General features: G+C 40.5%; 1 protein-coding gene across 1 annotated transcript in view; it reads left to right on the top strand.

The window, feature by feature from the left end:
- CAMKMT (calmodulin-lysine N-methyltransferase) overlaps positions 1-12,128 on the top strand; it is a 536,340-nt gene that overhangs the window by 484,311 nt on the left and 39,901 nt on the right.

Here is a 12,128-nt window from a genome sequence, read left to right as displayed (position 1 = left end):
GACATGCTGGCCATGGGACTCGCTGGTCATCTTTCCTTTGTCCAGCTGGAAGGAAGAAAGGAGTTGCAGCCAATGAAGATAAAGGATCTGAGGACTCTCTTTGGAGGAATTTATATATATAATGTGTGTGTGTGTGTGTAAACATACACACACACACACACACACACACACACATATATATATATATGAAATATGTAATGAACCCATGCTAATTTTACCAATTGTGGTATATAGTTTTAAAATCCAGATGTGAACTGTATTGTGTCAATTGTAAGGAGCTCTGAGTATTAAACAATTCCTTTTCTTTCAGGTGCTATCTTGGATATGGGATACAAAACTACTGTGTGTACTTTCCTCACTAACATAATGATGATTAAATCACCAAGTTTACAGGCAAAAGGGCAGGGAATGACATCTCCTATGCAGTCTTCTTTTATAAAGCAGAGTTCCCACAAGGATATTATTCAATTTTGTATATTTTAATGTCCCTACTTTCTTTTTTCTATTTTAAAAGAAATACATGTGTCTGTTTTGAATGTATCTCAAGCTTTGGGTAATAATAATTACTGGTATATAGTTAATTAATGTTTGCAAAGTGCTTTTTTATCATAGCCTTGTGAAATAGGCATTGTTATTGCCATTTTAAATATGAGGAAAGTGAGGCTTAGTGAGGTCACTTATCTAGGTTCAAACACCTGGTACATATTTAAAACTAGTGTCTTCTGATGCTCCTTTTTCTTGCCTTCTCCTAGAAAAGGCTCTGTCTTATAGTGAAGCAGAGCACTTGAGTTGAAGCCAGCCAGAACACCTGAGTTCAGATTCAGGCTTTGCTACTTGCTACTAGTGTGACCTAAGGCTTGAACTTTCTGGGTCTCAGATTCCTAATTTTAAAGGGGCAGCTTTGTGGTTCAAGAAGACCTGAGTTCAAATCCATCCTCAGACACATACTAGCTGTGTGACTCTGGGTAATTCACTTAACTTTGGCTTCCTCTACTGTAAAAACAATATAATACCAGCACCAACCTTATAGGGATGTTAGGAGGTTCGAAGGAGATGACAATTGCGAGGATCTTAGCACAGTGTTTGGCACGTAGTAGGAGCTAAATAAATAATAGCTTTTACTATTAGTATAATGGAGGGGCAGCTGGGTGGCACAGTGAATAAAGCACTAGCCCTGGAGTCAGGAGGACCCAAGTTCAAATTCGATCTCAGACACTTGACACTTACTAGCTGTGTGACCTTAGGCAAGTCACTTAACCCCAAATGCCCTGCCTTTCCCCCCTCCAAAAAAATAAATGAAAAATAAAAAAACTGTAATGGTAGATTTGACTAGATGACATCTAAAGTCCTTTGATGATATAGATGGTAACCTAATTGTGATCTCATTGGCATAGGAAATTTCCTCTACTAACCCGTATCAACCCCTTCTCTTTAACTTTCAGAGTTGGAGACATTGGCCCGGAGCTATTAGAGTTTAGGTAATTTGCTTGAGGACACCACTAATGTGCATCAGAGGAGGCATTTGAACCCCTTCTTTGCTTCAAGGCTAGTTTCCTATACCTTGCACCATGCCTACATATAAGCTTCCTCACAGCTCATAACCTAGACTTCTGAGGGTCAATGTCAAGTAACTAAAATGATCTGTTTCCATAATACTTCTTCATCCATTTGTTTTTATCCTATGTATTTCACCCCACATCCTGAGTACTCTCTCCTTCATGGTTCCCTTTACCTATAGTGAACAGAAGGATCGTTTCCTCAAAAACTCAATCATAGTGCGTCTATTGACGTGCCAATCCTGCGATCCTAGCATGCTTCTTCCTGGTGCAGGCTTCACACTCACCCAGAATAGGGCAGAAGCTGTAATAGATAGCCAAGTAAGACTTTCAGAATTTTGAAGCCTGGTAAAATTACCAAACAACCGTCCTTGATTGTGAGGAAAGTCCTACATTTGGGCATTTGAACAGCAAAAAAACAAAACAAAACAAAACAAAACAAAACAAAAAAAAACAAAAAACTACTTCCAATCCAATTGCTTTCCAAAGAAGTCTCTTAATATGTGGCGTAAGCCCACTGAAAACTAAAATACAAATTCATGTCTTATAGCTGAACTACCTTGGAGAGAGGTCACCCTAAACATCCATCCCAGCCTGAGCTCAGAACACCTTTTCTTTTCTTAATCTGGGAAAGGTGCTTCAGACTTGGCAGGAAATAAAAGAATTGCCAGCATTGCCAGGCATTGTACATGAATGTGCCTTTAGTGTAAAGAATGAAAACGTTTGTTAATTTCCTGTTTTAGTATCCAAATGGTCCATGGCTGCAATTTACAATCCATTAGTTCTGATTTTTGTTATTACTTTGTTTTGGTACCATGTAAGTTAATCAGCTGTCATGATCATAGAATCAGAGAAATCTGAGATAGAAAATATAATTAGTAAAATAATTAGTACCTTTCATTCAAGGACCTCAAAATTCTTTACCAATCCTCCTTACCCAGGGTAGAGTATGTAGGTCACTAAGACGAGGTAGTCCAAGTGTCAAGCGACATTTGAATTTCACTTTTGAACTCTGAATCACTTTTCCTTTACAGTTTCATGACAGTTGTCAAAGTCACAAAGGGTCAAAGGGTAGAGTTAGTCTCAAGGTCAAGCCAGGAACATACAATTGATAAACTAGAATACTCTGGGAGTTTTTCATTAAACTCACTAGCACTTAATTGATTTAAAAGGCCCAGCCTTCTATCCATTAAAACCAAGTCTGCCTACTTATTCTGTTTGTTTTGCAGCCGTCATAAACCCCCAGAAAAGGAAAGTAAATTATACACAGTCAATTAATTGTATGTATGCAGTTTATCTAATTTGCAATTATCTGTAGTGAATTTTTCCTTCAGGCCTGGCCCTTCTTCATCCTCCCTGCATCCCCTCCCCACACAGATAGCCTCCAGTTTGCAAATTAATTTTAATATTAACTTAAATATATAATGAGAATGGTAAATCTGTTGCAAGAAAATCAGATATATGCTTTCGTTAGCCTGTCTTAGATAACCTCTGCTATTCTTCCCCTTCATTCATCTGCATAATTGAGACTCAAAAAATGGGCTCTTGCTAATACAAGAATTCGGAATCCACTCTATATTTTTGTTCCCATTTTACAGATAAACCAAATTCAATCCTGGGAAAGGCTGTCATTTTCCCATGGTGACCTGATGAATTTGTGGTTAAAGGATGAATTAAAATCAGTATCTCCTATTATATTAGAATGTTAAAACTTCTCTTTCTTTAAGAGTTAACATTCTTAATATTTTATTACCTCCTTATTAAGCTTCATGATACCACAGGCTACAAACTACTTACTATGTTATCAAAATGCTCCCAAAACCCCCCCCCAAATTATTCCCAAAGTGCCTCTCTGATGGAACAGTGGCACATACCTATAATCCCAAGTATTATGTATATATATATATGTATATATATATATACACATATGTATGTATATATATGCATATATACATACATATATTGTCTTAGCAGCACCTACTATGTGCCAGATGTTGTGTGAGGTGCTAGGGATACAAAGTGTCCCTGCTCTCAGGGAGAGAATATGCATCAATAAAGTATAGACAGAATAAGTACAAGGTAGTTTAGAAAGGGAGGGCACTAGCGCTGGAGGAAAGAAGGAATCAGGAAATATTTCATGTAGAATCTCGACCTTGAGCTAAGCTTTGAAGGAAGTAAAGGATTCACAAAGCAGAGTGAGGAGGGAATGTGTTCTAGGGATGGGGAATGGACAGCATGAAGATGTGGAGATGGGCGATGGAGTATCATAGTGTGTTGATAGGTGAATTGGAATGTAGCATGCAGGCGAGAATAATGGATAGAGAGACTGGAAAAGTAGGATGGGTCCAGGTAAATGGAGGAACTCATATTTAATCCTAGAGATAACAGGAAGCCACTGAAGTTATTTAATAGGGGAGTGATATGGTCAGATCGGCACTTAAGGAAAATCATTTCTGTAGACGTGTGGAAGATGGATTGGAGTGGGGAGAACTTTGAGGCAAATAGGCCAATTGGGAGACTACTGCAGTATCCTAGGCAAGAGATGATGAGGGCCTGAAGTGAGGTAGTGGCCTTGTGAGTAGTGAGCAGAGGACATGCAAGAGATATTGTAGAGGTAGAAATGAAAGCTTTACCAATCCAATTAATTGACGAGGTAGGCTAGAGTAACAGTACCACCAGTCCAGGGTATCCTGAAACCCAAGCCCATCACAAGCCTGGCCTTCCTCTTTACCTCTAGCTATATCTCTATTCCCCGCCTCTCCACACCCACACATTGGCTGTACCTCCAACGACCCTTCCCACCTCCACCATACACACTGGTCATAGAGGAGAATCACACTCTCCATTTATCACCTTCATTCAGTGATCTCTCTTCCTTTGAAATTCACAGTATCAACATTTTCCACCCAGTTAAGATTATGGTGGCTGTTGGATGATGGTCCTACGGTAATTTTCATGATTCTGAAAGGAGATGAAGTCACATAACTGTGCTGAGTGGGTATACTATATATTCATATTATCCACCTTCAACTGGGCCCTCACTGCAGCTAGGCATTCATTTTATTGTTCCCTATTTTTGCCTAATTGATCCCCTATCCCCTATCTCATTCCCCAGAAAAAAATTTCCAAACCTTTCATTCCCTCCTCAAGCCTCTCATCTTCCTCCTTACCTCCTTCCTTCCCCAAGGATGTTATCTCTTTCTTTTATCTTCGTCTTCATCTCAAAAGCCCTTTACCTCTCACTTTACCTTTTCCTCACTCTCTCCTTCTTTCTCCCAGTCTTGGACTGTGATCCTTCTTGATGAGGCCAACCCCTGTACATATGCCCTTGATGTTGTCCTCTCTCATCTTCAGCAGAGTGCAGCCTCACTCATCTCCCTCTCTCCAATCTTAAACCTTTCCTCCTGGATACTCCCTTTGGGCTTTCATAACACTGTTCTCTCCTGGTTCTCTTCCTACTGGTCTATATGTCCCTTCTCAGTCTGCTTTACTGGTTTATCATCCACTATACCTCCTAACTGTAAGTGTGCCCTAAGGTTCTTTCATAGGCCACCTTCTCTAAAGAGAAAATGTAGAGAGACACTCTGTCTTGATGACCTCCTTAGCTCCCGTATGTTTAATTATGGCAGCTAATGCAGCAATGGAGAGTAGAAGGCAGCTGCTGGTACAGTGGACAGAGCGCTGAGCTCTGGTTTCAGGAAGAACTTGAATTCAAATCTAGTTGCTGATAGTTACTAGCTATGTGACCCAGGACAAGTTACTTGACTTCTGATTGCCTCCATTTCTTCAACTGTCAAATGGGGACATTATCTCATATAGTCATGAGGATCAAATGAGATAATACTTGAAAAAAATGTTTCGCATGGTACCTGGCACTACATAAAGGCTTATTGCCTTCCTTCTAATTGTCCTCTCAATGCCAATGATTCCCAGGTCTGTATATCAATCAATTAGAAGTACTTCAGGAAAATCACCTTGGTAACTAAGTGGAGGACAGATTGGAGTGGAGAGACACATGAAGAAGGGCAAGAGGTAGTGAGAGTCTGAACCAGGGAAGTCTTTGTGAGAGTGGAGAAAAGGGGCTGTATATGAGAGAGTTTGTGAAGGTAAAAAGGAAAAGATTGGTCAATGGATTGGATTTGCGAGGTGAGATTAAGTAAAGCGTTAAGGATCAAAGCATGGCAGAGTCCTTAACAATGATAGCAAAGTTAGGAAGAGGAAAATGCTTGAGGTAAAGATCATGAATTATGTTTTGGATGTGTTGAATTTGAGATGCATATGGGACATCTAGTTTGTGATATGAGACTCATGCTCAGGAGAGAGACTAAAACTAGATAAACAAATGTGGGAATCATCTATATAGAGAAGATAATTGAACCCATGTGAGAACCCAGTGAGATCGCTAAGCAAGACAGTATGAAAGGAAAAGAGAAGGGGGCTTGGGACACCTGTGGAGGATGCCCACAGTTAATGGGGATGACATGGTTGAAGAATTGCTAAAGGAGTCAAGAAGGAATGGTCCAACAGGTAGGAGAAGAGAAGAAAAAGCAGAGCCATGAAAACCCTGGGAGCAGAGAGGATCCAAGAGAAAAAGATGGTAAAAAAAGTGTCAAATATTGCAGAGAGATCCAAAAGGGTGACAATGTGGAGAGACAATTCAATTTGGCAATTGAGAAATCATTGGTAACTTTGAAAAGAAGTATCAGTTAAATGATAACATCAGAAGCCGTTTTGCAGGGGATTTAGAAGAGAATGAGAGGAGAGGAAGCAGCTTTTAAGGAACTAAATCGAGAAAGGGAAGAGAAATATAGGATGGTGAATGATTGGCATGGTAGGATGTAGTGATGGGGTTTTTTTTTAAGGATGGAGAAAACTTGGGCATGATTGTAGGCAGCCAGGAGGTGCCACTAGCTGAGGAGAGGGTGACGATTAGGTAGAGTAGGGATGATAGAGGAAGCAATATACTGGAAAAGATACCAGGGGATCAAAGGTCCATGTAGAGGGGTTGGTATTGGCCGTGAGATGGCCACCTCTTCCTCACTCCCTTTCTCTCCCCTGAGCTTTATCTTCCAGCATTGTCTTTTAGACATTTCAAACTAGATGTTTTGGAGACTTCTCAAATGCAACAAATTTAAAACAGAACTTAATATCTTTCCCCTGAAACCCATCAAACTTCCCTACTTGTGTTGAAGGGCCCACCATTCGTCTAGTCTCGGGTTCATAAACTTAATGTCTCACTCTTCCTCACCCCGCATGTCCAGTCAATTGCCAAATCTTGCTGTTCCTACTCCTCCAATATCTTTTGCACCCAATACCTTCTCTCTACTCATACAGTTACTGCCTTAGTTCAGGCCGTCATCACCTCTTGCCTAAATTATAAGTCTCCTAATTGGTCTCCCAGTTCAACCCATTCTCCACATTAATGCCAAACTTATTTTTGTTAAATGCAGCTCTCACTATATGTAAAACTCCTTTGTTTAGCTTTTAAAGGCCTTCAGAACTTCGTCCCAATATCTTCTCTGCTTCCTGAGATTTTGCTCCCTCTCCTCCACTCTGTGATCAGGCTAAACTGTCCTCTTTATTCCTCACACACAATACTGTCTCTCATCTCCGTGCCTCTGAAATGGTTATCCCTCATGCATGGAGTACACTGTATTCTCACCTCTGCTTTACAGAATCCTTCTCTTCCTTCAAGATGCAGCTTAAGTACTACTTATGTTGGTGTATAGTATGAGATGTTGGTCCATATCTAAATTCTTCCATGTTATTTTCCACCTTTCTCAACAGTTTTTGTCAAATAGTAAATTCTTCCCCCCATATCTGGAGTCTTTGGATTTATTTAACACTATACTATTATGTTCGTTTGCTTCCATGTGCTGTTGCCTAATCTATTTCTCTGATTGACCTCTCTGTTTTTTAACCAGTACCACATAATTTGGGGTATTTTTTTTAGGATTATTGTTTTGTGGTATAGTTTAAGGTACACTTCTGCTAGACCCTCTTCCTTTCACTTAAAAAAATTCCTTTGAGACTCTTGATATTTTGTTTCTCCAGATGAATTTTATTTTTTTCTACCCCTATAATATAATCCTTTGTTTGATGGTTATGGCAGTAAATGAGCATTGGTAACTTTGGAGAGAGAAGTTTCAGTCATAAGCCAGATTGCAAATGGTTAAGATATGAGCGACAGGAGAAGCAATGAGTGTAGACAGATTTTTCTAGGAGTTTGACTGAGAAAAGAAGGAGAGATATTGGACAGTATCTTGAGGGTATGATGAAGGTTGTTTTTTTAATGGGGAAAATGTGGGCATGTTTATAGGCACCAGGGAAAGAAATAGTAGGTATGGAGAGATTGAAGATCAAAATGAGAAGGGAGGTGCGGAGCCAAGATTATGGCAGGAAAGCAGGGACTTGCTTAAGCTCCCGCCCAAATTCCTCCAAACAACTGTAACAAATGGTTCTGAACAAATTCTAGAGCTGCAGAACCCACAAAATAGCAGAGGGAAACAGGTCTCCAGGCCAGGAGAGCCTGGATGGTCACCGGGAAGGATCTATCGAATGGGGCTGAGAGCGGAGAGCAGCCCAGCATGGGCTGTGCCAGGACAGACCGGACCCGGAGTCAGCCAGACAGGAGAGGACTTGGGGCCATGAAACAGTGACCTGTGGCAGTTACCAGACTTCTCAATCCACAGACACCAAAGAATTGGTTAGGAGGAAGCTGTGGGATCGAGTTCAGAGAGGTCCAGGTGCCAGCTCTGGGGGTGGAGAAGGTCGTGCAGTGGTGGCGGTAGCAGCAGCAGGAAGCTCCTGAGGCTGCCTCCAGAGCACCAGCATCAGTGCCTTCCCAAGTCCCTGGCTCACACAGTGGGAGGAATATAGCAGCAGATCAGAGCAGGAATGCAAGGAGCACTTTGTGGGCACAAAGGCAGATTTTCTTGCTATGCCCTGCTTGGATCAGAATTGCGGTCCTGGTTGGCAGTTCTTGGGGGAGGAGGAGCACTGCGGGGGCAGAGCCGGGGGTGACGGTGGAGTAGAAGTAGCTCTGAAAACAGCAGTGCTTGGACCCTAAAGCTTGGGACAAAGTACTCTCTACAAGCAGTCACGTCCTGACAAAAAGCTCAAGGGTCAAGTAGTTGACTGGGAACATGAACAGGCAGTGAAAATGAACTCAGACTCAAACTCAGACTCAAACTCAAACTCTAGATTGCTTTTTTGGTGACAAAGAAGATCAAATCATACAGCCAAAAGAAGTCAACAAAGTCAAAGAGCCTACATCAAAAGCCTTCAAGAAAGATATGAATTGGTCTCAGGCCATGGAAGAGCTGAAAAAGCATTTGGAAAAGCAAGTAAGAGAAGTAGAGGAAAAATTGGGAGGAGAAATGAGAGTGATGCAAGAAAACCATGAAAAACAAGTCAATGACTTGCTAAAGGAGACCCCCAAAAATACTGAAGAAAATAACACCTTAAAGAATAGACTAACCCAAATGGCAAAAAAGCTCCAAAAAGCCAATGAGGAGAAGAATGCCTTGAAAGGCAGAATTGGACAAATGGAAAAGGAGGTCCAAAAGACCACTGAAGAAAATACCACCTTAAAAATTAGATTGGAGCAAGTGGAAGCTAGTGACTTTATGACAAACCAAGATATTATAAAGCAGAATCAAAGGAATGAAAAAGTGGAAGACAGTGTGAAATATCTCGTTGGAAAAACCACTGACCTGGAAAATAGATCCAGGAGAAATAATTTAAAAATTATTGGACTACCTGAAAGCCATGATCAAAAACAGAGCCTAGACATCATCTTTCAAGAAATTATCAAGGAGAACTGCCCTGATATTCTAGAACCAGAGGGTAAAATAGAAATTGAAAGAATCCACCGATTGCCTCTTGAAAAAGATCCCAAAAAGAAAACTCTTAGGAATATTGTTGCCAAATTCCAGAGTTTCCAGGTCAAGAAGAAAATAATCCAAGCAGCCAGAGAGAAACAATTTGAATATTGTGGAAACACAATTAGAATAACAAGATCTAGCAGCTTCTACATTAAGGAATCGAATATGATATTCCAGAGGTCAAAGGAGCTAGGATTAAAACCAAGAATCACCTACCCAGAAAAACTGAGTATAATGCTCCAAGGCAAAATATGGATTTTCAATAAAATAGAGGACTTTCAAGCTTTCTCAATGAAAAGACCAGAGCTGAATATAAAATTTGACTTTCAAATACAAGAATCAAGAGAAGCATGGAAAGGTAAACGAGAAAGCGAATTCATAAGGGTCTTACTAAAGTTGAACTGTTTTGTTTACATTCCTACATGGAAAGATGATGTATGTAATTCATGAGAGCTTTCTCAGCATTAGGGGAGTTGAAGGGAATATAGACAGAGGGCATGGGATGAGTTAAATATGAAGGGATGATATCTAAAAAAAAAATGAAATAAATTTAAGGGGTGAGAGAGGGATATATTGAGAGAGGGAGAAAGGGAGAGATAGAATGGGGTAAATTATCTCACATAAAAGTGGCAAGAAAAAGCAGTTCTGTTGGTAGGGAAGAGGGAAGAGGTGAGAGGGAATGAGCGAATCTTACTCTCATCGGATTCAACTTGAGGAAGGAATAACATACACACTCAATTGTGTATCTTACTCCACAGGAAAGTAAGGGGAAGGGGATAAAAAAAGGGGGGATGATAGAAGGGAGGGCAGATAGGTGGAGGAAGTAAGCAAAAGCAAACACCTTTGAAAAGGGACAGGGTCAAAGGAGAGAATTGAATAAAGAGGGACAGGATAGGATGGAAGGAAATGTAGTTAGTCTTTCACAACATGGGCATTGTGGAAGTGTTTTGCATAATGATACATGTATGATCTATGTTGAATTGCTTGCCTTCCTAGGGCATGTGGGTGGGAAGGGAAGAGGGGAGAGAATTTGGAACTCAAAGTTCTAAAAGCAGATGCTTAAAAAATTTAAAAAAAAAAAAAGAAAGTGCTTCCACAGTATTGAGTACAATTGTTTTCATCCATGCTATTGTGAATTGTGAACTTGAAACCCCTTTCTCATAAGAGAAATTGGTTCATGGAGGAAAAAAACAGACAAATTCCTTTGAGCATGGTGATCATTGAGCTTTGTGGAATGGTATTCCTGAAATTACACCAGAACTCCATTTGGTTTCTTTTATTCAACTTTCCTGTGGTATGGTCATGTAGGTTGCTTGAGGGCAAGAATCATATGCATATTTTTGTATTCCTTAAGGCATCTAACATAATGTGCTTAATAGATATTAAAAGGTTTATTGAATACAAAAAAAAAGAAAGAGAGGGGAATAATGAAGGAGGAGTGTGCTAGAGAATAGAGTGGCACGTGGGATCAAGGACACGTGTAGAGGGGTTGGCCATGGCAAGAGGGCCCACCTCTTTGTCAGAGAGTGGAGTAAAGGAGGAAATAGTGAGGAATGATGTAAAAGAGTTTGGAGCTAAGGAGAAGGAGAGCAAGTAAGTACACTGTAGATAGCCTCTATTTCCCCAGTAAAATATAAGGCCAGGACTTAGGAAGAAGGGAAAAGGGTGAGAGGACTGAGAGAAGAAGAAAAGGTTTGGAATAGCCTCTGTGTTTAGCAGCAGAGAAAACCAATTAGGGAAGAGTAAAAGTATTGTCTTGCTTTATTTAAGATCCAGTTGAGGTTAGATAGAAAATTTCATGGCTTCCATCAGCTCAGAGTTTTGACTTTCTCCTTTTCTGTTCAGCAATACATAGGAGTAGAGGAGGGAGATGGTAGAAGCAATTTAGGTTTGGGTTCTGCAAATATTTAAATAATTTAAATATCGTGTTGTTTTGGCAACTGTCTTTTAAGAGTTAATGCTTGTTTAGCTATATTCTCATTCTTTGCTGCATCTTTATCCGAGTTATATCTGCTAGCCATGGATATCCACCCCCCGCCCCAGCACTCAGTCCTGGGCCCTCTTTTCTTCTCCCTTTATACAATTTCACTTTGTGATCTCATCAGCTCCCATGGGTTCAATTACTATCTCTATGCAGATGATTGACAGATATATTTTTCCAGCCCTAACCATCTCTCCTGACCTTCAGTCTCACATCTCCAACTGCCTTCTGGACCTATTTGAGTTAACTGCATGTCTTTTAGGCATCTTAAACTCAGTATGTCCAAAATCTTTCCCCCCAAAACCTTCTTTCTAACTTCCCTATTAACATTAAGAGCCCCCCCACCCTCCCAGTCACCCACCTCTCATAGCCAATATATTGCCAAGTCTTCTCAATTTTCCCTTTGCAACATCTCTCATAAATGCCCCCTTCTTTCTCCAACACAGTCACCATCTTGGTTCAGGCCCTCATCACCTCACACCTGGACTAGAGTCTGCTGTTTGTTCTTTCTGTTTCAGTTCTCTCTCCACTCTAGTCCATCCTCCACTCAACTGCCAAAGTGATCTTCCCTAAAAAGAGATCTGATCTCCTCACCCCACTACCCCGCTCTCAGTAAACTCCAGTGGCAACCTGTTATCTCTAAGAGCAAATCAATATAAAATCCTCTATTTGTCTTTTAAAGCTTTCAAAACCTGGTCCCTTCCC

The sequence above is a fragment of the Trichosurus vulpecula genome, chromosome 3 (assembly GCF_011100635.1).
Source record: "Trichosurus vulpecula isolate mTriVul1 chromosome 3, mTriVul1.pri, whole genome shotgun sequence".
Lineage (NCBI taxonomy): Eukaryota > Metazoa > Chordata > Mammalia > Diprotodontia > Phalangeridae > Trichosurus > Trichosurus vulpecula.
The sequence above is the reverse complement of the archived record's forward strand: the minus strand, read 5'-3'. Positions and strand labels throughout refer to the sequence as shown.